Source organism: Nematostella vectensis, chromosome 8 (genome assembly GCF_932526225.1).
Source record: "Nematostella vectensis chromosome 8, jaNemVect1.1, whole genome shotgun sequence".
Taxonomy (NCBI): domain Eukaryota; kingdom Metazoa; phylum Cnidaria; class Anthozoa; order Actiniaria; family Edwardsiidae; genus Nematostella; species Nematostella vectensis.
In genome coordinates, this window is record NC_064041.1 from 12,068,165 (window position 1) to 12,092,975 (window position 24,811).

General features: G+C 46.8%; 43 non-coding genes across 43 annotated transcripts; 15 read left to right on the forward strand and 28 right to left on the reverse strand.

Annotated features, from left to right (window-relative positions):
- The first annotated feature begins 240 nt into the window (after positions 1-240).
- Positions 241-359, forward strand: LOC125570857. The gene has a single exon (XR_007313166.1). It is a non-coding gene; the product is annotated as a 5S ribosomal RNA (ribosomal RNA).
- Positions 360-1,133: 774 nt separating this feature from the next.
- Positions 1,134-1,299, reverse strand: LOC125571199. Its single transcript, XR_007313512.1, has one exon. It is a non-coding gene; the product is annotated as a U1 spliceosomal RNA (small nuclear RNA).
- A 193-nt stretch (positions 1,300-1,492) lies between these two features.
- On the reverse strand, positions 1,493-1,685 carry LOC125570605. The gene has a single exon (XR_007312930.1). It is a non-coding gene; the product is annotated as a U2 spliceosomal RNA (small nuclear RNA).
- A 257-nt stretch (positions 1,686-1,942) lies between these two features.
- LOC125570858 lies at positions 1,943-2,061 on the forward strand. The gene has a single exon (XR_007313167.1). It is a non-coding gene; the product is annotated as a 5S ribosomal RNA (ribosomal RNA).
- Positions 2,062-2,835: 774 nt separating this feature from the next.
- LOC125571200 lies at positions 2,836-3,001 on the reverse strand. Its single transcript, XR_007313513.1, has one exon. It is a non-coding gene; the product is annotated as a U1 spliceosomal RNA (small nuclear RNA).
- A 193-nt stretch (positions 3,002-3,194) lies between these two features.
- LOC125570606 lies at positions 3,195-3,387 on the reverse strand. Its single transcript, XR_007312931.1, has one exon. It is a non-coding gene; the product is annotated as a U2 spliceosomal RNA (small nuclear RNA).
- A 257-nt stretch (positions 3,388-3,644) lies between these two features.
- LOC125570859 lies at positions 3,645-3,763 on the forward strand. The gene has a single exon (XR_007313168.1). It is a non-coding gene; the product is annotated as a 5S ribosomal RNA (ribosomal RNA).
- Positions 3,764-4,537: 774 nt separating this feature from the next.
- LOC125571201 lies at positions 4,538-4,703 on the reverse strand. Its single transcript, XR_007313514.1, has one exon. It is a non-coding gene; the product is annotated as a U1 spliceosomal RNA (small nuclear RNA).
- Positions 4,704-4,896: 193 nt separating this feature from the next.
- Positions 4,897-5,089, reverse strand: LOC125570607. Its single transcript, XR_007312932.1, has one exon. It is a non-coding gene; the product is annotated as a U2 spliceosomal RNA (small nuclear RNA).
- Positions 5,090-5,346: 257 nt separating this feature from the next.
- LOC125570860 lies at positions 5,347-5,465 on the forward strand. The gene has a single exon (XR_007313169.1). It is a non-coding gene; the product is annotated as a 5S ribosomal RNA (ribosomal RNA).
- Positions 5,466-6,239: 774 nt separating this feature from the next.
- Positions 6,240-6,405, reverse strand: LOC125571202. Its single transcript, XR_007313515.1, has one exon. It is a non-coding gene; the product is annotated as a U1 spliceosomal RNA (small nuclear RNA).
- A 193-nt stretch (positions 6,406-6,598) lies between these two features.
- LOC125570609 lies at positions 6,599-6,791 on the reverse strand. Its single transcript, XR_007312934.1, has one exon. It is a non-coding gene; the product is annotated as a U2 spliceosomal RNA (small nuclear RNA).
- Positions 6,792-7,048: 257 nt separating this feature from the next.
- LOC125570861 lies at positions 7,049-7,167 on the forward strand. The gene has a single exon (XR_007313170.1). It is a non-coding gene; the product is annotated as a 5S ribosomal RNA (ribosomal RNA).
- A 774-nt stretch (positions 7,168-7,941) lies between these two features.
- LOC125571203 lies at positions 7,942-8,107 on the reverse strand. Its single transcript, XR_007313516.1, has one exon. It is a non-coding gene; the product is annotated as a U1 spliceosomal RNA (small nuclear RNA).
- A 193-nt stretch (positions 8,108-8,300) lies between these two features.
- Positions 8,301-8,493, reverse strand: LOC125570610. The gene has a single exon (XR_007312935.1). It is a non-coding gene; the product is annotated as a U2 spliceosomal RNA (small nuclear RNA).
- Positions 8,494-8,750: 257 nt separating this feature from the next.
- LOC125570862 lies at positions 8,751-8,869 on the forward strand. The gene has a single exon (XR_007313171.1). It is a non-coding gene; the product is annotated as a 5S ribosomal RNA (ribosomal RNA).
- Positions 8,870-9,643: 774 nt separating this feature from the next.
- On the reverse strand, positions 9,644-9,809 carry LOC125571204. Its single transcript, XR_007313517.1, has one exon. It is a non-coding gene; the product is annotated as a U1 spliceosomal RNA (small nuclear RNA).
- Positions 9,810-10,002: 193 nt separating this feature from the next.
- LOC125570611 lies at positions 10,003-10,195 on the reverse strand. Its single transcript, XR_007312936.1, has one exon. It is a non-coding gene; the product is annotated as a U2 spliceosomal RNA (small nuclear RNA).
- A 257-nt stretch (positions 10,196-10,452) lies between these two features.
- On the forward strand, positions 10,453-10,571 carry LOC125570863. Its single transcript, XR_007313172.1, has one exon. It is a non-coding gene; the product is annotated as a 5S ribosomal RNA (ribosomal RNA).
- A 774-nt stretch (positions 10,572-11,345) lies between these two features.
- On the reverse strand, positions 11,346-11,511 carry LOC125571205. The gene has a single exon (XR_007313518.1). It is a non-coding gene; the product is annotated as a U1 spliceosomal RNA (small nuclear RNA).
- Positions 11,512-11,704: 193 nt separating this feature from the next.
- LOC125570612 lies at positions 11,705-11,897 on the reverse strand. The gene has a single exon (XR_007312937.1). It is a non-coding gene; the product is annotated as a U2 spliceosomal RNA (small nuclear RNA).
- Positions 11,898-12,154: 257 nt separating this feature from the next.
- Positions 12,155-12,273, forward strand: LOC125570864. Its single transcript, XR_007313173.1, has one exon. It is a non-coding gene; the product is annotated as a 5S ribosomal RNA (ribosomal RNA).
- Positions 12,274-13,047: 774 nt separating this feature from the next.
- On the reverse strand, positions 13,048-13,213 carry LOC125571206. Its single transcript, XR_007313519.1, has one exon. It is a non-coding gene; the product is annotated as a U1 spliceosomal RNA (small nuclear RNA).
- Positions 13,214-13,406: 193 nt separating this feature from the next.
- LOC125570613 lies at positions 13,407-13,599 on the reverse strand. Its single transcript, XR_007312938.1, has one exon. It is a non-coding gene; the product is annotated as a U2 spliceosomal RNA (small nuclear RNA).
- Positions 13,600-13,856: 257 nt separating this feature from the next.
- Positions 13,857-13,975, forward strand: LOC125570866. The gene has a single exon (XR_007313175.1). It is a non-coding gene; the product is annotated as a 5S ribosomal RNA (ribosomal RNA).
- Positions 13,976-14,749: 774 nt separating this feature from the next.
- On the reverse strand, positions 14,750-14,915 carry LOC125571207. The gene has a single exon (XR_007313520.1). It is a non-coding gene; the product is annotated as a U1 spliceosomal RNA (small nuclear RNA).
- Positions 14,916-15,108: 193 nt separating this feature from the next.
- On the reverse strand, positions 15,109-15,301 carry LOC125570614. Its single transcript, XR_007312939.1, has one exon. It is a non-coding gene; the product is annotated as a U2 spliceosomal RNA (small nuclear RNA).
- A 257-nt stretch (positions 15,302-15,558) lies between these two features.
- On the forward strand, positions 15,559-15,677 carry LOC125570867. Its single transcript, XR_007313176.1, has one exon. It is a non-coding gene; the product is annotated as a 5S ribosomal RNA (ribosomal RNA).
- A 774-nt stretch (positions 15,678-16,451) lies between these two features.
- On the reverse strand, positions 16,452-16,617 carry LOC125571209. The gene has a single exon (XR_007313522.1). It is a non-coding gene; the product is annotated as a U1 spliceosomal RNA (small nuclear RNA).
- A 193-nt stretch (positions 16,618-16,810) lies between these two features.
- LOC125570615 lies at positions 16,811-17,003 on the reverse strand. The gene has a single exon (XR_007312940.1). It is a non-coding gene; the product is annotated as a U2 spliceosomal RNA (small nuclear RNA).
- Positions 17,004-17,260: 257 nt separating this feature from the next.
- LOC125570868 lies at positions 17,261-17,379 on the forward strand. The gene has a single exon (XR_007313177.1). It is a non-coding gene; the product is annotated as a 5S ribosomal RNA (ribosomal RNA).
- Positions 17,380-18,153: 774 nt separating this feature from the next.
- LOC125571210 lies at positions 18,154-18,319 on the reverse strand. The gene has a single exon (XR_007313523.1). It is a non-coding gene; the product is annotated as a U1 spliceosomal RNA (small nuclear RNA).
- Positions 18,320-18,512: 193 nt separating this feature from the next.
- LOC125570616 lies at positions 18,513-18,705 on the reverse strand. Its single transcript, XR_007312941.1, has one exon. It is a non-coding gene; the product is annotated as a U2 spliceosomal RNA (small nuclear RNA).
- Positions 18,706-18,962: 257 nt separating this feature from the next.
- Positions 18,963-19,081, forward strand: LOC125570869. Its single transcript, XR_007313178.1, has one exon. It is a non-coding gene; the product is annotated as a 5S ribosomal RNA (ribosomal RNA).
- Positions 19,082-19,855: 774 nt separating this feature from the next.
- Positions 19,856-20,021, reverse strand: LOC125571211. The gene has a single exon (XR_007313524.1). It is a non-coding gene; the product is annotated as a U1 spliceosomal RNA (small nuclear RNA).
- Positions 20,022-20,214: 193 nt separating this feature from the next.
- On the reverse strand, positions 20,215-20,407 carry LOC125570617. Its single transcript, XR_007312942.1, has one exon. It is a non-coding gene; the product is annotated as a U2 spliceosomal RNA (small nuclear RNA).
- Positions 20,408-20,664: 257 nt separating this feature from the next.
- Positions 20,665-20,783, forward strand: LOC125570870. Its single transcript, XR_007313179.1, has one exon. It is a non-coding gene; the product is annotated as a 5S ribosomal RNA (ribosomal RNA).
- A 774-nt stretch (positions 20,784-21,557) lies between these two features.
- Positions 21,558-21,723, reverse strand: LOC125571212. The gene has a single exon (XR_007313525.1). It is a non-coding gene; the product is annotated as a U1 spliceosomal RNA (small nuclear RNA).
- Positions 21,724-21,916: 193 nt separating this feature from the next.
- Positions 21,917-22,109, reverse strand: LOC125570618. The gene has a single exon (XR_007312943.1). It is a non-coding gene; the product is annotated as a U2 spliceosomal RNA (small nuclear RNA).
- A 257-nt stretch (positions 22,110-22,366) lies between these two features.
- Positions 22,367-22,485, forward strand: LOC125570871. Its single transcript, XR_007313180.1, has one exon. It is a non-coding gene; the product is annotated as a 5S ribosomal RNA (ribosomal RNA).
- A 774-nt stretch (positions 22,486-23,259) lies between these two features.
- LOC125571213 lies at positions 23,260-23,425 on the reverse strand. Its single transcript, XR_007313526.1, has one exon. It is a non-coding gene; the product is annotated as a U1 spliceosomal RNA (small nuclear RNA).
- Positions 23,426-23,618: 193 nt separating this feature from the next.
- Positions 23,619-23,811, reverse strand: LOC125570620. The gene has a single exon (XR_007312945.1). It is a non-coding gene; the product is annotated as a U2 spliceosomal RNA (small nuclear RNA).
- A 257-nt stretch (positions 23,812-24,068) lies between these two features.
- Positions 24,069-24,187, forward strand: LOC125570872. Its single transcript, XR_007313181.1, has one exon. It is a non-coding gene; the product is annotated as a 5S ribosomal RNA (ribosomal RNA).
- Positions 24,188-24,811: the final 624 nt, after the last annotated feature.

Below are 24,811 nucleotides of genomic sequence, written 5' to 3' on the forward strand. Positions count from 1 at the left end.
CTACAGGGAGCGTTTATCATTCTAGGCCTCCGCCATGTGGGTGACGGACTCGGTTTTAGGCCCTTCTGCCTCCTAAGATCACATGTGATGATCAGTCATGAACGTAGTGCTATCACGTACGAGCAGTATTCGCTTGATACAGCGTCTTTGCGAGTGCAATGAGACATTTTTACCGCGCTAGTGCGTGCGTACGTTCTCACCGCACCGCTATAAAAGTCTAAAATATCACCGAGATCTTTCGTCTACGGCCATACCATCGAGAAAACACCGGTTCTCGTCCGATCACCGAAGTTAAGCTCGATTGGGCGCGGTTAGTACTTGGATGGGTGACCGCCTGGGAATACCGCGTGCTGTAGGCATTTCTTTTTCATTTTTTTTCTAAACTATAAAGAAAAAGTTAGTGCAGGTTGGTCATTGTCTAAGCTAAAGAAATCCCTCAGTTGTATGCGTTCTCAACTCGATCTATAGACAATTCAGGCATACTCAGCGACCGTATTGTAATCAAAATCGCGGTCGTAAACGTTCGCAAACGTTCAGCAGATTCAAGTAGAGTCATAATATTACAAGCGATCAGATCAGTGGATTGTGAAAGCCTGTAAGAGCGTTAGTACTCGCATAGGAAATGTCTCTCAATGCAGTAAAATACTATGAGAGAAAGTGCGCAGTATTATCGCATTGGTCGCGCGTTTACACCGCGAGTGAACACGAACATTACTCAGCTAGCATCTCATACAAGCTGAGATGCCATTCATAGCGTAAACCTTGTCCAAATAAATGCTTTTCGAGATCATGTTTTCACTCACTATAATAAAGCGCGAAGGTTGCAAAGCAGCGCGCGTATTCCACTGTTCTATTTTAGTGACGAAACAGTCGCACTGAACTTTCATCGCCGGTTAGCAACAACTGATCAAAACACAGCTCACCTTCGCTCGTTTCATCGCAAAAACACCGCTAGAATGCAGACCAAACACGACTAAAGCCTCTGCCCACCATGACGGTAATGTGAGAGCAAGTTGTTCGCTATTAGAAGTTAGAAATTTTACAATAGTTGACTGATTACAAGCGGTGTGAAGTCCGTGCTTCACGAGTCGCTCGTTGTGATTGTGTTGTGATTACACTTGATTCGTATTGTTCGGGGACTAGCGCGAACGCAGGTCCCCACTACCAGAAATTATACGCTCGAGTTACCCACATTTGGGGTAATCGCAGGGGTCAACCCAATCGAAGTGCAATGAGAGGGCCTCACCCTGAGAGGACCGCCTTGGTGATCACGGTAAACCTCCCGCGTCAGGTAAGTATGAGTTTATTTGGCGTCCCTGTACACCGACTGTCCCCGGCTGATTTCATCCTCCATGTGGGAACGGTGCATCGCGGTGATTATGACCCGTCGTCTTAATGACGATCCTGTCTCTTATTGATCTCTCCCGCTATAGCTCGCATGAACAGCACGTAAATGATGCTCGAGGTGTTGCTTGAATGTGTCTTCCCGAAAGGGAAGGGGGCCGTACTCGGAGGTAGTGCAATACCGAGACAACCCGTGGCTGGGACGCAGCAAGCCGCTTATTCCACAGCCAGTTTCCAAAAATCAGTTTAATATATGAGCTACTCAATGAGCAGCGTATCAGATATTAAGCTGATAAGAACAGATACTACACTTGATCTTAGCCAAAAGGCCGAGAAGCGATGCAGAATCTGGCTCGGACTACAGGGAGCGTTTATCATTCTAGGCCTCCGCCATGTGGGTGACGGACTCGGTTTTAGGCCCTTCTGCCTCCTAAGATCACATGTGATGATCAGTCATGAACGTAGTGCTATCACGTACGAGCAGTATTCGCTTGATACAGCGTCTTTGCGAGTGCAATGAGACATTTTTACCGCGCTAGTGCGTGCGTACGTTCTCACCGCACCGCTATAAAAGTCTAAAATATCACCGAGATCTTTCGTCTACGGCCATACCATCGAGAAAACACCGGTTCTCGTCCGATCACCGAAGTTAAGCTCGATTGGGCGCGGTTAGTACTTGGATGGGTGACCGCCTGGGAATACCGCGTGCTGTAGGCATTTCTTTTTCATTTTTTTTCTAAACTATAAAGAAAAAGTTAGTGCAGGTTGGTCATTGTCTAAGCTAAAGAAATCCCTCAGTTGTATGCGTTCTCAACTCGATCTATAGACAATTCAGGCATACTCAGCGACCGTATTGTAATCAAAATCGCGGTCGTAAACGTTCGCAAACGTTCAGCAGATTCAAGTAGAGTCATAATATTACAAGCGATCAGATCAGTGGATTGTGAAAGCCTGTAAGAGCGTTAGTACTCGCATAGGAAATGTCTCTCAATGCAGTAAAATACTATGAGAGAAAGTGCGCAGTATTATCGCATTGGTCGCGCGTTTACACCGCGAGTGAACACGAACATTACTCAGCTAGCATCTCATACAAGCTGAGATGCCATTCATAGCGTAAACCTTGTCCAAATAAATGCTTTTCGAGATCATGTTTTCACTCACTATAATAAAGCGCGAAGGTTGCAAAGCAGCGCGCGTATTCCACTGTTCTATTTTAGTGACGAAACAGTCGCACTGAACTTTCATCGCCGGTTAGCAACAACTGATCAAAACACAGCTCACCTTCGCTCGTTTCATCGCAAAAACACCGCTAGAATGCAGACCAAACACGACTAAAGCCTCTGCCCACCATGACGGTAATGTGAGAGCAAGTTGTTCGCTATTAGAAGTTAGAAATTTTACAATAGTTGACTGATTACAAGCGGTGTGAAGTCCGTGCTTCACGAGTCGCTCGTTGTGATTGTGTTGTGATTACACTTGATTCGTATTGTTCGGGGACTAGCGCGAACGCAGGTCCCCACTACCAGAAATTATACGCTCGAGTTACCCACATTTGGGGTAATCGCAGGGGTCAACCCAATCGAAGTGCAATGAGAGGGCCTCACCCTGAGAGGACCGCCTTGGTGATCACGGTAAACCTCCCGCGTCAGGTAAGTATGAGTTTATTTGGCGTCCCTGTACACCGACTGTCCCCGGCTGATTTCATCCTCCATGTGGGAACGGTGCATCGCGGTGATTATGACCCGTCGTCTTAATGACGATCCTGTCTCTTATTGATCTCTCCCGCTATAGCTCGCATGAACAGCACGTAAATGATGCTCGAGGTGTTGCTTGAATGTGTCTTCCCGAAAGGGAAGGGGGCCGTACTCGGAGGTAGTGCAATACCGAGACAACCCGTGGCTGGGACGCAGCAAGCCGCTTATTCCACAGCCAGTTTCCAAAAATCAGTTTAATATATGAGCTACTCAATGAGCAGCGTATCAGATATTAAGCTGATAAGAACAGATACTACACTTGATCTTAGCCAAAAGGCCGAGAAGCGATGCAGAATCTGGCTCGGACTACAGGGAGCGTTTATCATTCTAGGCCTCCGCCATGTGGGTGACGGACTCGGTTTTAGGCCCTTCTGCCTCCTAAGATCACATGTGATGATCAGTCATGAACGTAGTGCTATCACGTACGAGCAGTATTCGCTTGATACAGCGTCTTTGCGAGTGCAATGAGACATTTTTACCGCGCTAGTGCGTGCGTACGTTCTCACCGCACCGCTATAAAAGTCTAAAATATCACCGAGATCTTTCGTCTACGGCCATACCATCGAGAAAACACCGGTTCTCGTCCGATCACCGAAGTTAAGCTCGATTGGGCGCGGTTAGTACTTGGATGGGTGACCGCCTGGGAATACCGCGTGCTGTAGGCATTTCTTTTTCATTTTTTTTCTAAACTATAAAGAAAAAGTTAGTGCAGGTTGGTCATTGTCTAAGCTAAAGAAATCCCTCAGTTGTATGCGTTCTCAACTCGATCTATAGACAATTCAGGCATACTCAGCGACCGTATTGTAATCAAAATCGCGGTCGTAAACGTTCGCAAACGTTCAGCAGATTCAAGTAGAGTCATAATATTACAAGCGATCAGATCAGTGGATTGTGAAAGCCTGTAAGAGCGTTAGTACTCGCATAGGAAATGTCTCTCAATGCAGTAAAATACTATGAGAGAAAGTGCGCAGTATTATCGCATTGGTCGCGCGTTTACACCGCGAGTGAACACGAACATTACTCAGCTAGCATCTCATACAAGCTGAGATGCCATTCATAGCGTAAACCTTGTCCAAATAAATGCTTTTCGAGATCATGTTTTCACTCACTATAATAAAGCGCGAAGGTTGCAAAGCAGCGCGCGTATTCCACTGTTCTATTTTAGTGACGAAACAGTCGCACTGAACTTTCATCGCCGGTTAGCAACAACTGATCAAAACACAGCTCACCTTCGCTCGTTTCATCGCAAAAACACCGCTAGAATGCAGACCAAACACGACTAAAGCCTCTGCCCACCATGACGGTAATGTGAGAGCAAGTTGTTCGCTATTAGAAGTTAGAAATTTTACAATAGTTGACTGATTACAAGCGGTGTGAAGTCCGTGCTTCACGAGTCGCTCGTTGTGATTGTGTTGTGATTACACTTGATTCGTATTGTTCGGGGACTAGCGCGAACGCAGGTCCCCACTACCAGAAATTATACGCTCGAGTTACCCACATTTGGGGTAATCGCAGGGGTCAACCCAATCGAAGTGCAATGAGAGGGCCTCACCCTGAGAGGACCGCCTTGGTGATCACGGTAAACCTCCCGCGTCAGGTAAGTATGAGTTTATTTGGCGTCCCTGTACACCGACTGTCCCCGGCTGATTTCATCCTCCATGTGGGAACGGTGCATCGCGGTGATTATGACCCGTCGTCTTAATGACGATCCTGTCTCTTATTGATCTCTCCCGCTATAGCTCGCATGAACAGCACGTAAATGATGCTCGAGGTGTTGCTTGAATGTGTCTTCCCGAAAGGGAAGGGGGCCGTACTCGGAGGTAGTGCAATACCGAGACAACCCGTGGCTGGGACGCAGCAAGCCGCTTATTCCACAGCCAGTTTCCAAAAATCAGTTTAATATATGAGCTACTCAATGAGCAGCGTATCAGATATTAAGCTGATAAGAACAGATACTACACTTGATCTTAGCCAAAAGGCCGAGAAGCGATGCAGAATCTGGCTCGGACTACAGGGAGCGTTTATCATTCTAGGCCTCCGCCATGTGGGTGACGGACTCGGTTTTAGGCCCTTCTGCCTCCTAAGATCACATGTGATGATCAGTCATGAACGTAGTGCTATCACGTACGAGCAGTATTCGCTTGATACAGCGTCTTTGCGAGTGCAATGAGACATTTTTACCGCGCTAGTGCGTGCGTACGTTCTCACCGCACCGCTATAAAAGTCTAAAATATCACCGAGATCTTTCGTCTACGGCCATACCATCGAGAAAACACCGGTTCTCGTCCGATCACCGAAGTTAAGCTCGATTGGGCGCGGTTAGTACTTGGATGGGTGACCGCCTGGGAATACCGCGTGCTGTAGGCATTTCTTTTTCATTTTTTTTCTAAACTATAAAGAAAAAGTTAGTGCAGGTTGGTCATTGTCTAAGCTAAAGAAATCCCTCAGTTGTATGCGTTCTCAACTCGATCTATAGACAATTCAGGCATACTCAGCGACCGTATTGTAATCAAAATCGCGGTCGTAAACGTTCGCAAACGTTCAGCAGATTCAAGTAGAGTCATAATATTACAAGCGATCAGATCAGTGGATTGTGAAAGCCTGTAAGAGCGTTAGTACTCGCATAGGAAATGTCTCTCAATGCAGTAAAATACTATGAGAGAAAGTGCGCAGTATTATCGCATTGGTCGCGCGTTTACACCGCGAGTGAACACGAACATTACTCAGCTAGCATCTCATACAAGCTGAGATGCCATTCATAGCGTAAACCTTGTCCAAATAAATGCTTTTCGAGATCATGTTTTCACTCACTATAATAAAGCGCGAAGGTTGCAAAGCAGCGCGCGTATTCCACTGTTCTATTTTAGTGACGAAACAGTCGCACTGAACTTTCATCGCCGGTTAGCAACAACTGATCAAAACACAGCTCACCTTCGCTCGTTTCATCGCAAAAACACCGCTAGAATGCAGACCAAACACGACTAAAGCCTCTGCCCACCATGACGGTAATGTGAGAGCAAGTTGTTCGCTATTAGAAGTTAGAAATTTTACAATAGTTGACTGATTACAAGCGGTGTGAAGTCCGTGCTTCACGAGTCGCTCGTTGTGATTGTGTTGTGATTACACTTGATTCGTATTGTTCGGGGACTAGCGCGAACGCAGGTCCCCACTACCAGAAATTATACGCTCGAGTTACCCACATTTGGGGTAATCGCAGGGGTCAACCCAATCGAAGTGCAATGAGAGGGCCTCACCCTGAGAGGACCGCCTTGGTGATCACGGTAAACCTCCCGCGTCAGGTAAGTATGAGTTTATTTGGCGTCCCTGTACACCGACTGTCCCCGGCTGATTTCATCCTCCATGTGGGAACGGTGCATCGCGGTGATTATGACCCGTCGTCTTAATGACGATCCTGTCTCTTATTGATCTCTCCCGCTATAGCTCGCATGAACAGCACGTAAATGATGCTCGAGGTGTTGCTTGAATGTGTCTTCCCGAAAGGGAAGGGGGCCGTACTCGGAGGTAGTGCAATACCGAGACAACCCGTGGCTGGGACGCAGCAAGCCGCTTATTCCACAGCCAGTTTCCAAAAATCAGTTTAATATATGAGCTACTCAATGAGCAGCGTATCAGATATTAAGCTGATAAGAACAGATACTACACTTGATCTTAGCCAAAAGGCCGAGAAGCGATGCAGAATCTGGCTCGGACTACAGGGAGCGTTTATCATTCTAGGCCTCCGCCATGTGGGTGACGGACTCGGTTTTAGGCCCTTCTGCCTCCTAAGATCACATGTGATGATCAGTCATGAACGTAGTGCTATCACGTACGAGCAGTATTCGCTTGATACAGCGTCTTTGCGAGTGCAATGAGACATTTTTACCGCGCTAGTGCGTGCGTACGTTCTCACCGCACCGCTATAAAAGTCTAAAATATCACCGAGATCTTTCGTCTACGGCCATACCATCGAGAAAACACCGGTTCTCGTCCGATCACCGAAGTTAAGCTCGATTGGGCGCGGTTAGTACTTGGATGGGTGACCGCCTGGGAATACCGCGTGCTGTAGGCATTTCTTTTTCATTTTTTTTCTAAACTATAAAGAAAAAGTTAGTGCAGGTTGGTCATTGTCTAAGCTAAAGAAATCCCTCAGTTGTATGCGTTCTCAACTCGATCTATAGACAATTCAGGCATACTCAGCGACCGTATTGTAATCAAAATCGCGGTCGTAAACGTTCGCAAACGTTCAGCAGATTCAAGTAGAGTCATAATATTACAAGCGATCAGATCAGTGGATTGTGAAAGCCTGTAAGAGCGTTAGTACTCGCATAGGAAATGTCTCTCAATGCAGTAAAATACTATGAGAGAAAGTGCGCAGTATTATCGCATTGGTCGCGCGTTTACACCGCGAGTGAACACGAACATTACTCAGCTAGCATCTCATACAAGCTGAGATGCCATTCATAGCGTAAACCTTGTCCAAATAAATGCTTTTCGAGATCATGTTTTCACTCACTATAATAAAGCGCGAAGGTTGCAAAGCAGCGCGCGTATTCCACTGTTCTATTTTAGTGACGAAACAGTCGCACTGAACTTTCATCGCCGGTTAGCAACAACTGATCAAAACACAGCTCACCTTCGCTCGTTTCATCGCAAAAACACCGCTAGAATGCAGACCAAACACGACTAAAGCCTCTGCCCACCATGACGGTAATGTGAGAGCAAGTTGTTCGCTATTAGAAGTTAGAAATTTTACAATAGTTGACTGATTACAAGCGGTGTGAAGTCCGTGCTTCACGAGTCGCTCGTTGTGATTGTGTTGTGATTACACTTGATTCGTATTGTTCGGGGACTAGCGCGAACGCAGGTCCCCACTACCAGAAATTATACGCTCGAGTTACCCACATTTGGGGTAATCGCAGGGGTCAACCCAATCGAAGTGCAATGAGAGGGCCTCACCCTGAGAGGACCGCCTTGGTGATCACGGTAAACCTCCCGCGTCAGGTAAGTATGAGTTTATTTGGCGTCCCTGTACACCGACTGTCCCCGGCTGATTTCATCCTCCATGTGGGAACGGTGCATCGCGGTGATTATGACCCGTCGTCTTAATGACGATCCTGTCTCTTATTGATCTCTCCCGCTATAGCTCGCATGAACAGCACGTAAATGATGCTCGAGGTGTTGCTTGAATGTGTCTTCCCGAAAGGGAAGGGGGCCGTACTCGGAGGTAGTGCAATACCGAGACAACCCGTGGCTGGGACGCAGCAAGCCGCTTATTCCACAGCCAGTTTCCAAAAATCAGTTTAATATATGAGCTACTCAATGAGCAGCGTATCAGATATTAAGCTGATAAGAACAGATACTACACTTGATCTTAGCCAAAAGGCCGAGAAGCGATGCAGAATCTGGCTCGGACTACAGGGAGCGTTTATCATTCTAGGCCTCCGCCATGTGGGTGACGGACTCGGTTTTAGGCCCTTCTGCCTCCTAAGATCACATGTGATGATCAGTCATGAACGTAGTGCTATCACGTACGAGCAGTATTCGCTTGATACAGCGTCTTTGCGAGTGCAATGAGACATTTTTACCGCGCTAGTGCGTGCGTACGTTCTCACCGCACCGCTATAAAAGTCTAAAATATCACCGAGATCTTTCGTCTACGGCCATACCATCGAGAAAACACCGGTTCTCGTCCGATCACCGAAGTTAAGCTCGATTGGGCGCGGTTAGTACTTGGATGGGTGACCGCCTGGGAATACCGCGTGCTGTAGGCATTTCTTTTTCATTTTTTTTCTAAACTATAAAGAAAAAGTTAGTGCAGGTTGGTCATTGTCTAAGCTAAAGAAATCCCTCAGTTGTATGCGTTCTCAACTCGATCTATAGACAATTCAGGCATACTCAGCGACCGTATTGTAATCAAAATCGCGGTCGTAAACGTTCGCAAACGTTCAGCAGATTCAAGTAGAGTCATAATATTACAAGCGATCAGATCAGTGGATTGTGAAAGCCTGTAAGAGCGTTAGTACTCGCATAGGAAATGTCTCTCAATGCAGTAAAATACTATGAGAGAAAGTGCGCAGTATTATCGCATTGGTCGCGCGTTTACACCGCGAGTGAACACGAACATTACTCAGCTAGCATCTCATACAAGCTGAGATGCCATTCATAGCGTAAACCTTGTCCAAATAAATGCTTTTCGAGATCATGTTTTCACTCACTATAATAAAGCGCGAAGGTTGCAAAGCAGCGCGCGTATTCCACTGTTCTATTTTAGTGACGAAACAGTCGCACTGAACTTTCATCGCCGGTTAGCAACAACTGATCAAAACACAGCTCACCTTCGCTCGTTTCATCGCAAAAACACCGCTAGAATGCAGACCAAACACGACTAAAGCCTCTGCCCACCATGACGGTAATGTGAGAGCAAGTTGTTCGCTATTAGAAGTTAGAAATTTTACAATAGTTGACTGATTACAAGCGGTGTGAAGTCCGTGCTTCACGAGTCGCTCGTTGTGATTGTGTTGTGATTACACTTGATTCGTATTGTTCGGGGACTAGCGCGAACGCAGGTCCCCACTACCAGAAATTATACGCTCGAGTTACCCACATTTGGGGTAATCGCAGGGGTCAACCCAATCGAAGTGCAATGAGAGGGCCTCACCCTGAGAGGACCGCCTTGGTGATCACGGTAAACCTCCCGCGTCAGGTAAGTATGAGTTTATTTGGCGTCCCTGTACACCGACTGTCCCCGGCTGATTTCATCCTCCATGTGGGAACGGTGCATCGCGGTGATTATGACCCGTCGTCTTAATGACGATCCTGTCTCTTATTGATCTCTCCCGCTATAGCTCGCATGAACAGCACGTAAATGATGCTCGAGGTGTTGCTTGAATGTGTCTTCCCGAAAGGGAAGGGGGCCGTACTCGGAGGTAGTGCAATACCGAGACAACCCGTGGCTGGGACGCAGCAAGCCGCTTATTCCACAGCCAGTTTCCAAAAATCAGTTTAATATATGAGCTACTCAATGAGCAGCGTATCAGATATTAAGCTGATAAGAACAGATACTACACTTGATCTTAGCCAAAAGGCCGAGAAGCGATGCAGAATCTGGCTCGGACTACAGGGAGCGTTTATCATTCTAGGCCTCCGCCATGTGGGTGACGGACTCGGTTTTAGGCCCTTCTGCCTCCTAAGATCACATGTGATGATCAGTCATGAACGTAGTGCTATCACGTACGAGCAGTATTCGCTTGATACAGCGTCTTTGCGAGTGCAATGAGACATTTTTACCGCGCTAGTGCGTGCGTACGTTCTCACCGCACCGCTATAAAAGTCTAAAATATCACCGAGATCTTTCGTCTACGGCCATACCATCGAGAAAACACCGGTTCTCGTCCGATCACCGAAGTTAAGCTCGATTGGGCGCGGTTAGTACTTGGATGGGTGACCGCCTGGGAATACCGCGTGCTGTAGGCATTTCTTTTTCATTTTTTTTCTAAACTATAAAGAAAAAGTTAGTGCAGGTTGGTCATTGTCTAAGCTAAAGAAATCCCTCAGTTGTATGCGTTCTCAACTCGATCTATAGACAATTCAGGCATACTCAGCGACCGTATTGTAATCAAAATCGCGGTCGTAAACGTTCGCAAACGTTCAGCAGATTCAAGTAGAGTCATAATATTACAAGCGATCAGATCAGTGGATTGTGAAAGCCTGTAAGAGCGTCAGTACTCGCATAGGAAATGTCTCTCAATGCAGTAAAATACTATGAGAGAAAGTGCGCAGTATTATCGCATTGGTCGCGCGTTTACACCGCGAGTGAACACGAACATTACTCAGCTAGCATCTCATACAAGCTGAGATGCCATTCATAGCGTAAACCTTGTCCAAATAAATGCTTTTCGAGATCATGTTTTCACTCACTATAATAAAGCGCGAAGGTTGCAAAGCAGCGCGCGTATTCCACTGTTCTATTTTAGTGACGAAACAGTCGCACTGAACTTTCATCGCCGGTTAGCAACAACTGATCAAAACACAGCTCACCTTCGCTCGTTTCATCGCAAAAACACCGCTAGAATGCAGACCAAACACGACTAAAGCCTCTGCCCACCATGACGGTAATGTGAGAGCAAGTTGTTCGCTATTAGAAGTTAGAAATTTTACAATAGTTGACTGATTACAAGCGGTGTGAAGTCCGTGCTTCACGAGTCGCTCGTTGTGATTGTGTTGTGATTACACTTGATTCGTATTGTTCGGGGACTAGCGCGAACGCAGGTCCCCACTACCAGAAATTATACGCTCGAGTTACCCACATTTGGGGTAATCGCAGGGGTCAACCCAATCGAAGTGCAATGAGAGGGCCTCACCCTGAGAGGACCGCCTTGGTGATCACGGTAAACCTCCCGCGTCAGGTAAGTATGAGTTTATTTGGCGTCCCTGTACACCGACTGTCCCCGGCTGATTTCATCCTCCATGTGGGAACGGTGCATCGCGGTGATTATGACCCGTCGTCTTAATGACGATCCTGTCTCTTATTGATCTCTCCCGCTATAGCTCGCATGAACAGCACGTAAATGATGCTCGAGGTGTTGCTTGAATGTGTCTTCCCGAAAGGGAAGGGGGCCGTACTCGGAGGTAGTGCAATACCGAGACAACCCGTGGCTGGGACGCAGCAAGCCGCTTATTCCACAGCCAGTTTCCAAAAATCAGTTTAATATATGAGCTACTCAATGAGCAGCGTATCAGATATTAAGCTGATAAGAACAGATACTACACTTGATCTTAGCCAAAAGGCCGAGAAGCGATGCAGAATCTGGCTCGGACTACAGGGAGCGTTTATCATTCTAGGCCTCCGCCATGTGGGTGACGGACTCGGTTTTAGGCCCTTCTGCCTCCTAAGATCACATGTGATGATCAGTCATGAACGTAGTGCTATCACGTACGAGCAGTATTCGCTTGATACAGCGTCTTTGCGAGTGCAATGAGACATTTTTACCGCGCTAGTGCGTGCGTACGTTCTCACCGCACCGCTATAAAAGTCTAAAATATCACCGAGATCTTTCGTCTACGGCCATACCATCGAGAAAACACCGGTTCTCGTCCGATCACCGAAGTTAAGCTCGATTGGGCGCGGTTAGTACTTGGATGGGTGACCGCCTGGGAATACCGCGTGCTGTAGGCATTTCTTTTTCATTTTTTTTCTAAACTATAAAGAAAAAGTTAGTGCAGGTTGGTCATTGTCTAAGCTAAAGAAATCCCTCAGTTGTATGCGTTCTCAACTCGATCTATAGACAATTCAGGCATACTCAGCGACCGTATTGTAATCAAAATCGCGGTCGTAAACGTTCGCAAACGTTCAGCAGATTCAAGTAGAGTCATAATATTACAAGCGATCAGATCAGTGGATTGTGAAAGCCTGTAAGAGCGTCAGTACTCGCATAGGAAATGTCTCTCAATGCAGTAAAATACTATGAGAGAAAGTGCGCAGTATTATCGCATTGGTCGCGCGTTTACACCGCGAGTGAACACGAACATTACTCAGCTAGCATCTCATACAAGCTGAGATGCCATTCATAGCGTAAACCTTGTCCAAATAAATGCTTTTCGAGATCATGTTTTCACTCACTATAATAAAGCGCGAAGGTTGCAAAGCAGCGCGCGTATTCCACTGTTCTATTTTAGTGACGAAACAGTCGCACTGAACTTTCATCGCCGGTTAGCAACAACTGATCAAAACACAGCTCACCTTCGCTCGTTTCATCGCAAAAACACCGCTAGAATGCAGACCAAACACGACTAAAGCCTCTGCCCACCATGACGGTAATGTGAGAGCAAGTTGTTCGCTATTAGAAGTTAGAAATTTTACAATAGTTGACTGATTACAAGCGGTGTGAAGTCCGTGCTTCACGAGTCGCTCGTTGTGATTGTGTTGTGATTACACTTGATTCGTATTGTTCGGGGACTAGCGCGAACGCAGGTCCCCACTACCAGAAATTATACGCTCGAGTTACCCACATTTGGGGTAATCGCAGGGGTCAACCCAATCGAAGTGCAATGAGAGGGCCTCACCCTGAGAGGACCGCCTTGGTGATCACGGTAAACCTCCCGCGTCAGGTAAGTATGAGTTTATTTGGCGTCCCTGTACACCGACTGTCCCCGGCTGATTTCATCCTCCATGTGGGAACGGTGCATCGCGGTGATTATGACCCGTCGTCTTAATGACGATCCTGTCTCTTATTGATCTCTCCCGCTATAGCTCGCATGAACAGCACGTAAATGATGCTCGAGGTGTTGCTTGAATGTGTCTTCCCGAAAGGGAAGGGGGCCGTACTCGGAGGTAGTGCAATACCGAGACAACCCGTGGCTGGGACGCAGCAAGCCGCTTATTCCACAGCCAGTTTCCAAAAATCAGTTTAATATATGAGCTACTCAATGAGCAGCGTATCAGATATTAAGCTGATAAGAACAGATACTACACTTGATCTTAGCCAAAAGGCCGAGAAGCGATGCAGAATCTGGCTCGGACTACAGGGAGCGTTTATCATTCTAGGCCTCCGCCATGTGGGTGACGGACTCGGTTTTAGGCCCTTCTGCCTCCTAAGATCACATGTGATGATCAGTCATGAACGTAGTGCTATCACGTACGAGCAGTATTCGCTTGATACAGCGTCTTTGCGAGTGCAATGAGACATTTTTACCGCGCTAGTGCGTGCGTACGTTCTCACCGCACCGCTATAAAAGTCTAAAATATCACCGAGATCTTTCGTCTACGGCCATACCATCGAGAAAACACCGGTTCTCGTCCGATCACCGAAGTTAAGCTCGATTGGGCGCGGTTAGTACTTGGATGGGTGACCGCCTGGGAATACCGCGTGCTGTAGGCATTTCTTTTTCATTTTTTTTCTAAACTATAAAGAAAAAGTTAGTGCAGGTTGGTCATTGTCTAAGCTAAAGAAATCCCTCAGTTGTATGCGTTCTCAACTCGATCTATAGACAATTCAGGCATACTCAGCGACCGTATTGTAATCAAAATCGCGGTCGTAAACGTTCGCAAACGTTCAGCAGATTCAAGTAGAGTCATAATATTACAAGCGATCAGATCAGTGGATTGTGAAAGCCTGTAAGAGCGTTAGTACTCGCATAGGAAATGTCTCTCAATGCAGTAAAATACTATGAGAGAAAGTGCGCAGTATTATCGCATTGGTCGCGCGTTTACACCGCGAGTGAACACGAACATTACTCAGCTAGCATCTCATACAAGCTGAGATGCCATTCATAGCGTAAACCTTGTCCAAATAAATGCTTTTCGAGATCATGTTTTCACTCACTATAATAAAGCGCGAAGGTTGCAAAGCAGCGCGCGTATTCCACTGTTCTATTTTAGTGACGAAACAGTCGCACTGAACTTTCATCGCCGGTTAGCAACAACTGATCAAAACACAGCTCACCTTCGCTCGTTTCATCGCAAAAACACCGCTAGAATGCAGACCAAACACGACTAAAGCCTCTGCCCACCATGACGGTAATGTGAGAGCAAGTTGTTCGCTATTAGAAGTTAGAAATTTTACAATAGTTGACTGATTACAAGCGGTGTGAAGTCCGTGCTTCACGAGTCGCTCGTTGTGATTGTGTTGTGATTACACTTGATTCGTATTGTTCGGGGACTAGCGCGAACGCAGGTCCCCACTACCAGAAATTATACGCTCGAGTTACCCACATTTGGGGTAATCGCAGGGGTCAACCCAATCGAAGTGCAATGAGAGGGCCTCACCCTGAGAGGACCGCCTTGGTGATCACGGTAAACCTCCCGCGTCAGGTAAGTATGAGTTTATTTGGCGTCCCTGTACACCGACTGTCCCCGGCTGATTTCATCCTCCATGTGGGAACGGTGCATCGCGGTGATTATGACCCGTCGTCTTAATGACGATCCTGTCTCTTATTGATCTCTCCCGCTATAGCTCGCATGAACAGCACGTAAATGATGCTCGAGGTGTTGCTTGAATGTGTCTTCCCGAAAGGGAAGGGGGCCGTACTCGGAGGTAGTGCAATACCGAGACAACCCGTGGCTGGGACGCAGCAAGCCGCTTATTCCACAGCCAGTTTCCAAAAATCAGTTTAATATATGAGCTACTCAATGAGCAGCGTATCAGATATTAAGCTGATAAGAACAGATACTACACTTGATCTTAGCCAAAAGGCCGAGAAGCGATGCAGAATCTGGCTCGGACTACAGGGAGCGTTTATCATTCTAGGCCTCCGCCATGTGGGTGACGGACTCGGTTTTAGGCCCTTCTGCCTCCTAAGATCACATGTGATGATCAGTCATGAACGTAGTGCTATCACGTACGAGCAGTATTCGCTTGATACAGCGTCTTTGCGAGTGCAATGAGACATTTTTACCGCGCTAGTGCGTGCGTACGTTCTCACCGCACCGCTATAAAAGTCTAAAATATCACCGAGATCTTTCGTCTACGGCCATACCATCGAGAAAACACCGGTTCTCGTCCGATCACCGAAGTTAAGCTCGATTGGGCGCGGTTAGTACTTGGATGGGTGACCGCCTGGGAATACCGCGTGCTGTAGGCATTTCTTTTTCATTTTTTTTCTAAACTATAAAGAAAAAGTTAGTGCAGGTTGGTCATTGTCTAAGCTAAAGAAATCCCTCAGTTGTATGCGTTCTCAACTCGATCTATAGACAATTCAGGCATACTCAGCGACCGTATTGTAATCAAAATCGCGGTCGTAAACGTTCGCAAACGTTCAGCAGATTCAAGTAGAGTCATAATATTACAAGCGATCAGATCAGTGGATTGTGAAAGCCTGTAAGAGCGTTAGTACTCGCATAGGAAATGTCTCTCAATGCAGTAAAATACTATGAGAGAAAGTGCGCAGTATTATCGCATTGGTCGCGCGTTTACACCGCGAGTGAACACGAACATTACTCAGCTAGCATCTCATACAAGCTGAGATGCCATTCATAGCGTAAACCTTGTCCAAATAAATGCTTTTCGAGATCATGTTTTCACTCACTATAATAAAGCGCGAAGGTTGCAAAGCAGCGCGCGTATTCCACTGTTCTATTTTAGTGACGAAACAGTCGCACTGAACTTTCATCGCCGGTTAGCAACAACTGATCAAAACACAGCTCACCTTCGCTCGTTTCATCGCAAAAACACCGCTAGAATGCAGACCAAACACGACTAAAGCCTCTGCCCACCATGACGGTAATGTGAGAGCAAGTTGTTCGCTATTAGAAGTTAGAAATTTTACAATAGTTGACTGATTACAAGCGGTGTGAAGTCCGTGCTTCACGAGTCGCTCGTTGTGATTGTGTTGTGATTACACTTGATTCGTATTGTTCGGGGACTAGCGCGAACGCAGGTCCCCACTACCAGAAATTATACGCTCGAGTTACCCACATTTGGGGTAATCGCAGGGGTCAACCCAATCGAAGTGCAATGAGAGGGCCTCACCCTGAGAGGACCGCCTTGGTGATCACGGTAAACCTCCCGCGTCAGGTAAGTATGAGTTTATTTGGCGTCCCTGTACACCGACTGTCCCCGGCTGATTTCATCCTCCATGTGGGAACGGTGCATCGCGGTGATTATGACCCGTCGTCTTAATGACGATCCTGTCTCTTATTGATCTCTCCCGCTATAGCTCGCATGAACAGCACGTAAATGATGCTCGAGGTGTTGCTTGAATGTGTCTTCCCGAAAGGGAAGGGGGCCGTACTCGGAGGTAGTGCAATACCGAGACAACCCGTGGCTGGGACGCAGCAAGCCGCTTATTCCACAGCCAGTTTCCAAAAATCAGTTTAATATATGAGCTACTCAATGAGCAGCGTATCAGATATTAAGCTGATAAGAACAGATACTACACTTGATCTTAGCCAAAAGGCCGAGAAGCGATGCAGAATCTGGCTCGGACTACAGGGAGCGTTTATCATTCTAGGCCTCCGCCATGTGGGTGACGGACTCGGTTTTAGGCCCTTCTGCCTCCTAAGATCACATGTGATGATCAGTCATGAACGTAGTGCTATCACGTACGAGCAGTATTCGCTTGATACAGCGTCTTTGCGAGTGCAATGAGACATTTTTACCGCGCTAGTGCGTGCGTACGTTCTCACCGCACCGCTATAAAAGTCTAAAATATCACCGAGATCTTTCGTCTACGGCCATACCATCGAGAAAACACCGGTTCTCGTCCGATCACCGAAGTTAAGCTCGATTGGGCGCGGTTAGTACTTGGATGGGTGACCGCCTGGGAATACCGCGTGCTGTAGGCATTTCTTTTTCATTTTTTTTCTAAACTATAAAGAAAAAGTTAGTGCAGGTTGGTCATTGTCTAAGCTAAAGAAATCCCTCAGTTGTATGCGTTCTCAACTCGATCTATAGACAATTCAGGCATACTCAGCGACCGTATTGTAATCAAAATCGCGGTCGTAAACGTTCGCAAACGTTCAGCAGATTCAAGTAGAGTCATAATATTACAAGCGATCAGATCAGTGGATTGTGAAAGCCTGTAAGAGCGTTAGTACTCGCATAGGAAATGTCTCTCAATGCAGTAAAATACTATGAGAGAAAGTGCGCAGTATTATCGCATTGGTCGCGCGTTTACACCGCGAGTGAACACGAACATTACTCAGCTAGCATCTCATACAAGCTGAGATGCCATTCATAGCGTAAACCTTGTCCAAATAAATGCTTTTCGAGATCATGTTTTCACTCACTATAATAAAGCGCGAAGGTTGCAAAGCAGCGCGCGTATTCCACTGTTCTATTTTAGTGACGAAACAGTCGCACTGAACTTTCATCGCCGGTTAGCAACAACTGATCAAAACACAGCTCACCTTCGCTCGTTTCATCGCAAAAACACCGCTAGAATGCAGACCAAACACGACTAAAGCCTCTGCCCACCATGACGGTAATGTGAGAGCAAGTTGTTCGCTATTAGAAGTTAGAAATTTTACAATAGTTGACTGATTACAAGCGGTGTGAAGTCCGTGCTTCACGAGTCGCTCGTTGTGATTGTGTTGTGATTACACTTGATTCGTATTGTTCGGGGACTAGCGCGAACGCAGGTCCCCACTACCAGAAATTATACGCTCGAGTTACCCACATTTGGGGTAATCGCAGGGGTCAACCCAATCGAAGTGCAATGAGAGGGCCTCACCCTGAGAGGACCGCCTTGGTGATCACGGTAAACCTCCCGCGTCAGGTAAGTATGAGTTTATTTGGCGTCCCTGTACACCGACTGTCCCCGGCTGATTTCATCCTCCATGTGGGAACGGTGCATCGCGGTGATTATGACCCGTCGTCTTAATGACGATCCTGTCTCTTATTGATCTCTCCCGCTATAGCTCGCATGAACAGCACGTAAATGATGCTCGAGGTGTTGCTTGAATGTGTCTTCCCGAAAGGGAAGGGGGCCGTACTCGGAGGTAGTGCAATACCGAGACAACCCGTGGCTGGGACGCAGCAAGCCGCTTATTCCACAGCCAGTTTCCAAAAATCAGTTTAATATATGAGCTACTCAATGAGCAGCGTATCAGATATTAAGCTGATAAGAACAGATACTACACTTGATCTTAGCCAAAAGGCCGAGAAGCGATGCAGAATCTGGCTCGGACTACAGGGAGCGTTTATCATTCTAGGCCTCCGCCATGTGGGTGACGGACTCGGTTTTAGGCCCTTCTGCCTCCTAAGATCACATGTGATGATCAGTCATGAACGTAGTGCTATCACGTACGAGCAGTATTCGCTTGATACAGCGTCTTTGCGAGTGCAATGAGACATTTTTACCGCGCTAGTGCGTGCGTACGTTCTCACCGCACCGCTATAAAAGTCTAAAATATCACCGAGATCTTTCGTCTACGGCCATACCATCGAGAAAACACCGGTTCTCGTCCGATCACCGAAGTTAAGCTCGATTGGGCGCGGTTAGTACTTGGATGGGTGACCGCCTGGGAATACCGCGTGCTGTAGGCATTTCTTTTTCATTTTTTTTCTAAACTATAAAGAAAAAGTTAGTGCAGGTTGGTCATTGTCTAAGCTAAAGAAATCCCTCAGTTGTATGCGTTCTCAACTCGATCTATAGACAATTCAGGCATACTCAGCGACCGTATTGTAATCAAAATCGCGGTCGTAAACGTTCGCAAACGTTCAGCAGATTCAAGTAGAGTCATAATATTACAAGCGATCAGATCAGTGGATTGTGAAAGCCTGTAAGAGCGTTAGTACTCGCATAGGAAATGTCTCTCAATGCAGTAAAATACTATGAGAGAAAGTGCGCAGTATTATCGCATTGGTCGCGCGTTTACACCGCGAGTGAACACGAACATTACTCAGCTAGCATCTCATACAAGCTGAGATGCCATTCATAGCGTAAACCTTGTCCAAATAAATGCTTTTCGAGATCATGTTTTCACTCACTATAATAAAGCGCGAAGGTTGCAAAGCAGCGCGCGTATTCCACTGTTCTATTTTAGTGACGAAACAGTCGCACTGAACTTTCATCGCCGGTTAGCAACAACTGATCAAAACACAGCTCACCTTCGCTCGTTTCATCGCAAAAACACCGCTAGAATGCAGACCAAACACGACTAAAGCCTCTGCCCACCATGACGGTAATGTGAGAGCAAGTTGTTCGCTATTAGAAGTTAGAAATTTTACAATAGTTGACTGATTACAAGCGGTGTGAAGTCCGTGCTTCACGAGTCGCTCGTTGTGATTGTGTTGTGATTACACTTGATTCGTATTGTTCGGGGACTAGCGCGAACGCAGGTCCCCACTACCAGAAATTATACGCTCGAGTTACCCACATTTGGGGTAATCGCAGGGGTCAACCCAATCGAAGTGCAATGAGAGGGCCTCACCCTGAGAGGACCGCCTTGGTGATCACGGTAAACCTCCCGCGTCAGGTAAGTATGAGTTTATTTGGCGTCCCTGTACACCGACTGTCCCCGGCTGATTTCATCCTCCATGTGGGAACGGTGCATCGCGGTGATTATGACCCGTCGTCTTAATGACGATCCTGTCTCTTATTGATCTCTCCCGCTATAGCTCGCATGAACAGCACGTAAATGATGCTCGAGGTGTTGCTTGAATGTGTCTTCCCGAAAGGGAAGGGGGCCGTACTCGGAGGTAGTGCAATACCGAGACAACCCGTGGCTGGGACGCAGCAAGCCGCTTATTCCACAGCCAGTTTCCAAAAATCAGTTTAATATATGAGCTACTCAATGAGCAGCGTATCAGATATTAAGCTGATAAGAACAGATACTACACTTGATCTTAGCCAAAAGGCCGAGAAGCGATGCAGAATCTGGCTCGGACTACAGGGAGCGTTTATCATTCTAGGCCTCCGCCATGTGGGTGACGGACTCGGTTTTAGGCCCTTCTGCCTCCTAAGATCACATGTGATGATCAGTCATGAACGTAGTGCTATCACGTACGAGCAGTATTCGCTTGATACAGCGTCTTTGCGAGTGCAATGAGACATTTTTACCGCGCTAGTGCGTGCGTACGTTCTCACCGCACCGCTATAAAAGTCTAAAATATCACCGAGATCTTTCGTCTACGGCCATACCATCGAGAAAACACCGGTTCTCGTCCGATCACCGAAGTTAAGCTCGATTGGGCGCGGTTAGTACTTGGATGGGTGACCGCCTGGGAATACCGCGTGCTGTAGGCATTTCTTTTTCATTTTTTTTCTAAACTATAAAGAAAAAGTTAGTGCAGGTTGGTCATTGTCTAAGCTAAAGAAATCCCTCAGTTGTATGCGTTCTCAACTCGATCTATAGACAATTCAGGCATACTCAGCGACCGTATTGTAATCAAAATCGCGGTCGTAAACGTTCGCAAACGTTCAGCAGATTCAAGTAGAGTCATAATATTACAAGCGATCAGATCAGTGGATTGTGAAAGCCTGTAAGAGCGTTAGTACTCGCATAGGAAATGTCTCTCAATGCAGTAAAATACTATGAGAGAAAGTGCGCAGTATTATCGCATTGGTCGCGCGTTTACACCGCGAGTGAACACGAACATTACTCAGCTAGCATCTCATACAAGCTGAGATGCCATTCATAGCGTAAACCTTGTCCAAATAAATGCTTTTCGAGATCATGTTTTCACTCACTATAATAAAGCGCGAAGGTTGCAAAGCAGCGCGCGTATTCCACTGTTCTATTTTAGTGACGAAACAGTCGCACTGAACTTTCATCGCCGGTTAGCAACAACTGATCAAAACACAGCTCACCTTCGCTCGTTTCATCGCAAAAACACCGCTAGAATGCAGACCAAACACGACTAAAGCCTCTGCCCACCATGACGGTAATGTGAGAGCAAGTTGTTCGCTATTAGAAGTTAGAAATTTTACAATAGTTGACTGATTACAAGCGGTGTGAAGTCCGTGCTTCACGAGTCGCTCGTTGTGATTGTGTTGTGATTACACTTGATTCGTATTGTTCGGGGACTAGCGCGAACGCAGGTCCCCACTACCAGAAATTATACGCTCGAGTTACCCACATTTGGGGTAATCGCAGGGGTCAACCCAATCGAAGTGCAATGAGAGGGCCTCACCCTGAGAGGACCGCCTTGGTGATCACGGTAAACCTCCCGCGTCAGGTAAGTATGAGTTTATTTGGCGTCCCTGTACACCGACTGTCCCCGGCTGATTTCATCCTCCATGTGGGAACGGTGCATCGCGGTGATTATGACCCGTCGTCTTAATGACGATCCTGTCTCTTATTGATCTCTCCCGCTATAGCTCGCATGAACAGCACGTAAATGATGCTCGAGGTGTTGCTTGAATGTGTCTTCCCGAAAGGGAAGGGGGCCGTACTCGGAGGTAGTGCAATACCGAGACAACCCGTGGCTGGGACGCAGCAAGCCGCTTATTCCACAGCCAGTTTCCAAAAATCAGTTTAATATATGAGCTACTCAATGAGCAGCGTATCAGATATTAAGCTGATAAGAACAGATACTACACTTGATCTTAGCCAAAAGGCCGAGAAGCGATGCAGAATCTGGCTCGGACTACAGGGAGCGTTTATCATTCTAGGCCTCCGCCATGTGGGTGACGGACTCGGTTTTAGGCCCTTCTGCCTCCTAAGATCACATGTGATGATCAGTCATGAACGTAGTGCTATCACGTACGAGCAGTATTCGCTTGATACAGCGTCTTTGCGAGTGCAATGAGACATTTTTACCGCGCTAGTGCGTGCGTACGTTCTCACCGCACCGCTATAAAAGTCTAAAATATCACCGAGATCTTTCGTCTACGGCCATACCATCGAGAAAACACCGGTTCTCGTCCGATCACCGAAGTTAAGCTCGATTGGGCGCGGTTAGTACTTGGATGGGTGACCGCCTGGGAATACCGCGTGCTGTAGGCATTTCTTTTTCATTTTTTTTCTAAACTATAAAGAAAAAGTTAGTGCAGGTTGGTCATTGTCTAAGCTAAAGAAATCCCTCAGTTGTATGCGTTCTCAACTCGATCTATAGACAATTCAGGCATACTCAGCGACCGTATTGTAATCAAAATCGCGGTCGTAAACGTTCGCAAACGTTCAGCAGATTCAAGTAGAGTCATAATATTACAAGCGATCAGATCAGTGGATTGTGAAAGCCTGTAAGAGCGTTAGTACTCGCATAGGAAATGTCTCTCAATGCAGTAAAATACTATGAGAGAAAGTGCGCAGTATTATCGCATTGGTCGCGCGTTTACACCGCGAGTGAACACGAACATTACTCAGCTAGCATCTCATACAAGCTGAGATGCCATTCATAGCGTAAACCTTGTCCAAATAAATGCTTTTCGAGATCATGTTTTCACTCACTATAATAAAGCGCGAAGGTTGCAAAGCAGCGCGCGTATTCCACTGTTCTATTTTAGTGACGAAACAGTCGCACTGAACTTTCATCGCCGGTTAGCAACAACTGATCAAAACACAGCTCACCTTCGCTCGTTTCATCGCAAAAACACCGCTAGAATGCAGACCAAACACGACTAAAGCCTCTGCCCACCATGACGGTAATGTGAGAGCAAGTTGTTCGCTATTAGAAGTTAGAAATTTTACAATAGTTGACTGATTACAAGCGGTGTGAAGTCCGTGCTTCACGAGTCGCTCGTTGTGATTGTGTTGTGATTACACTTGATTCGTATTGTTCGGGGACTAGCGCGAACGCAGGTCCCCACTACCAGAAATTATACGCTCGAGTTACCCACATTTGGGGTAATCGCAGGGGTCAACCCAATCGAAGTGCAATGAGAGGGCCTCACCCTGAGAGGACCGCCTTGGTGATCACGGTAAACCTCCCGCGTCAGGTAAGTATGAGTTTATTTGGCGTCCCTGTACACCGACTGTCCCCGGCTGATTTCATCCTCCATGTGGGAACGGTGCATCGCGGTGATTATGACCCGTCGTCTTAATGACGATCCTGTCTCTTATTGATCTCTCCCGCTATAGCTCGCATGAACAGCACGTAAATGATGCTCGAGGTGTTGCTTGAATGTGTCTTCCCGAAAGGGAAGGGGGCCGTACTCGGAGGTAGTGCAATACCGAGACAACCCGTGGCTGGGACGCAGCAAGCCGCTTATTCCACAGCCAGTTTCCAAAAATCAGTTTAATATATGAGCTACTCAATGAGCAGCGTATCAGATATTAAGCTGATAAGAACAGATACTACACTTGATCTTAGCCAAAAGGCCGAGAAGCGATGCAGAATCTGGCTCGGACTACAGGGAGCGTTTATCATTCTAGGCCTCCGCCATGTGGGTGACGGACTCGGTTTTAGGCCCTTCTGCCTCCTAAGATCACATGTGATGATCAGTCATGAACGTAGTGCTATCACGTACGAGCAGTATTCGCTTGATACAGCGTCTTTGCGAGTGCAATGAGACATTTTTACCGCGCTAGTGCGTGCGTACGTTCTCACCGCACCGCTATAAAAGTCTAAAATATCACCGAGATCTTTCGTCTACGGCCATACCATCGAGAAAACACCGGTTCTCGTCCGATCACCGAAGTTAAGCTCGATTGGGCGCGGTTAGTACTTGGATGGGTGACCGCCTGGGAATACCGCGTGCTGTAGGCATTTCTTTTTCATTTTTTTTCTAAACTATAAAGAAAAAGTTAGTGCAGGTTGGTCATTGTCTAAGCTAAAGAAATCCCTCAGTTGTATGCGTTCTCAACTCGATCTATAGACAATTCAGGCATACTCAGCGACCGTATTGTAATCAAAATCGCGGTCGTAAACGTTCGCAAACGTTCAGCAGATTCAAGTAGAGTCATAATATTACAAGCGATCAGATCAGTGGATTGTGAAAGCCTGTAAGAGCGTTAGTACTCGCATAGGAAATGTCTCTCAATGCAGTAAAATACTATGAGAGAAAGTGCGCAGTATTATCGCATTGGTCGCGCGTTTACACCGCGAGTGAACACGAACATTACTCAGCTAGCATCTCATACAAGCTGAGATGCCATTCATAGCGTAAACCTTGTCCAAATAAATGCTTTTCGAGATCATGTTTTCACTCACTATAATAAAGCGCGAAGGTTGCAAAGCAGCGCGCGTATTCCACTGTTCTATTTTAGTGACGAAACAGTCGCACTGAACTTTCATCGCCGGTTAGCAACAACTGATCAAAACACAGCTCACCTTCGCTCGTTTCATCGCAAAAACACCGCTAGAATGCAGACCAAACACGACTAAAGCCTC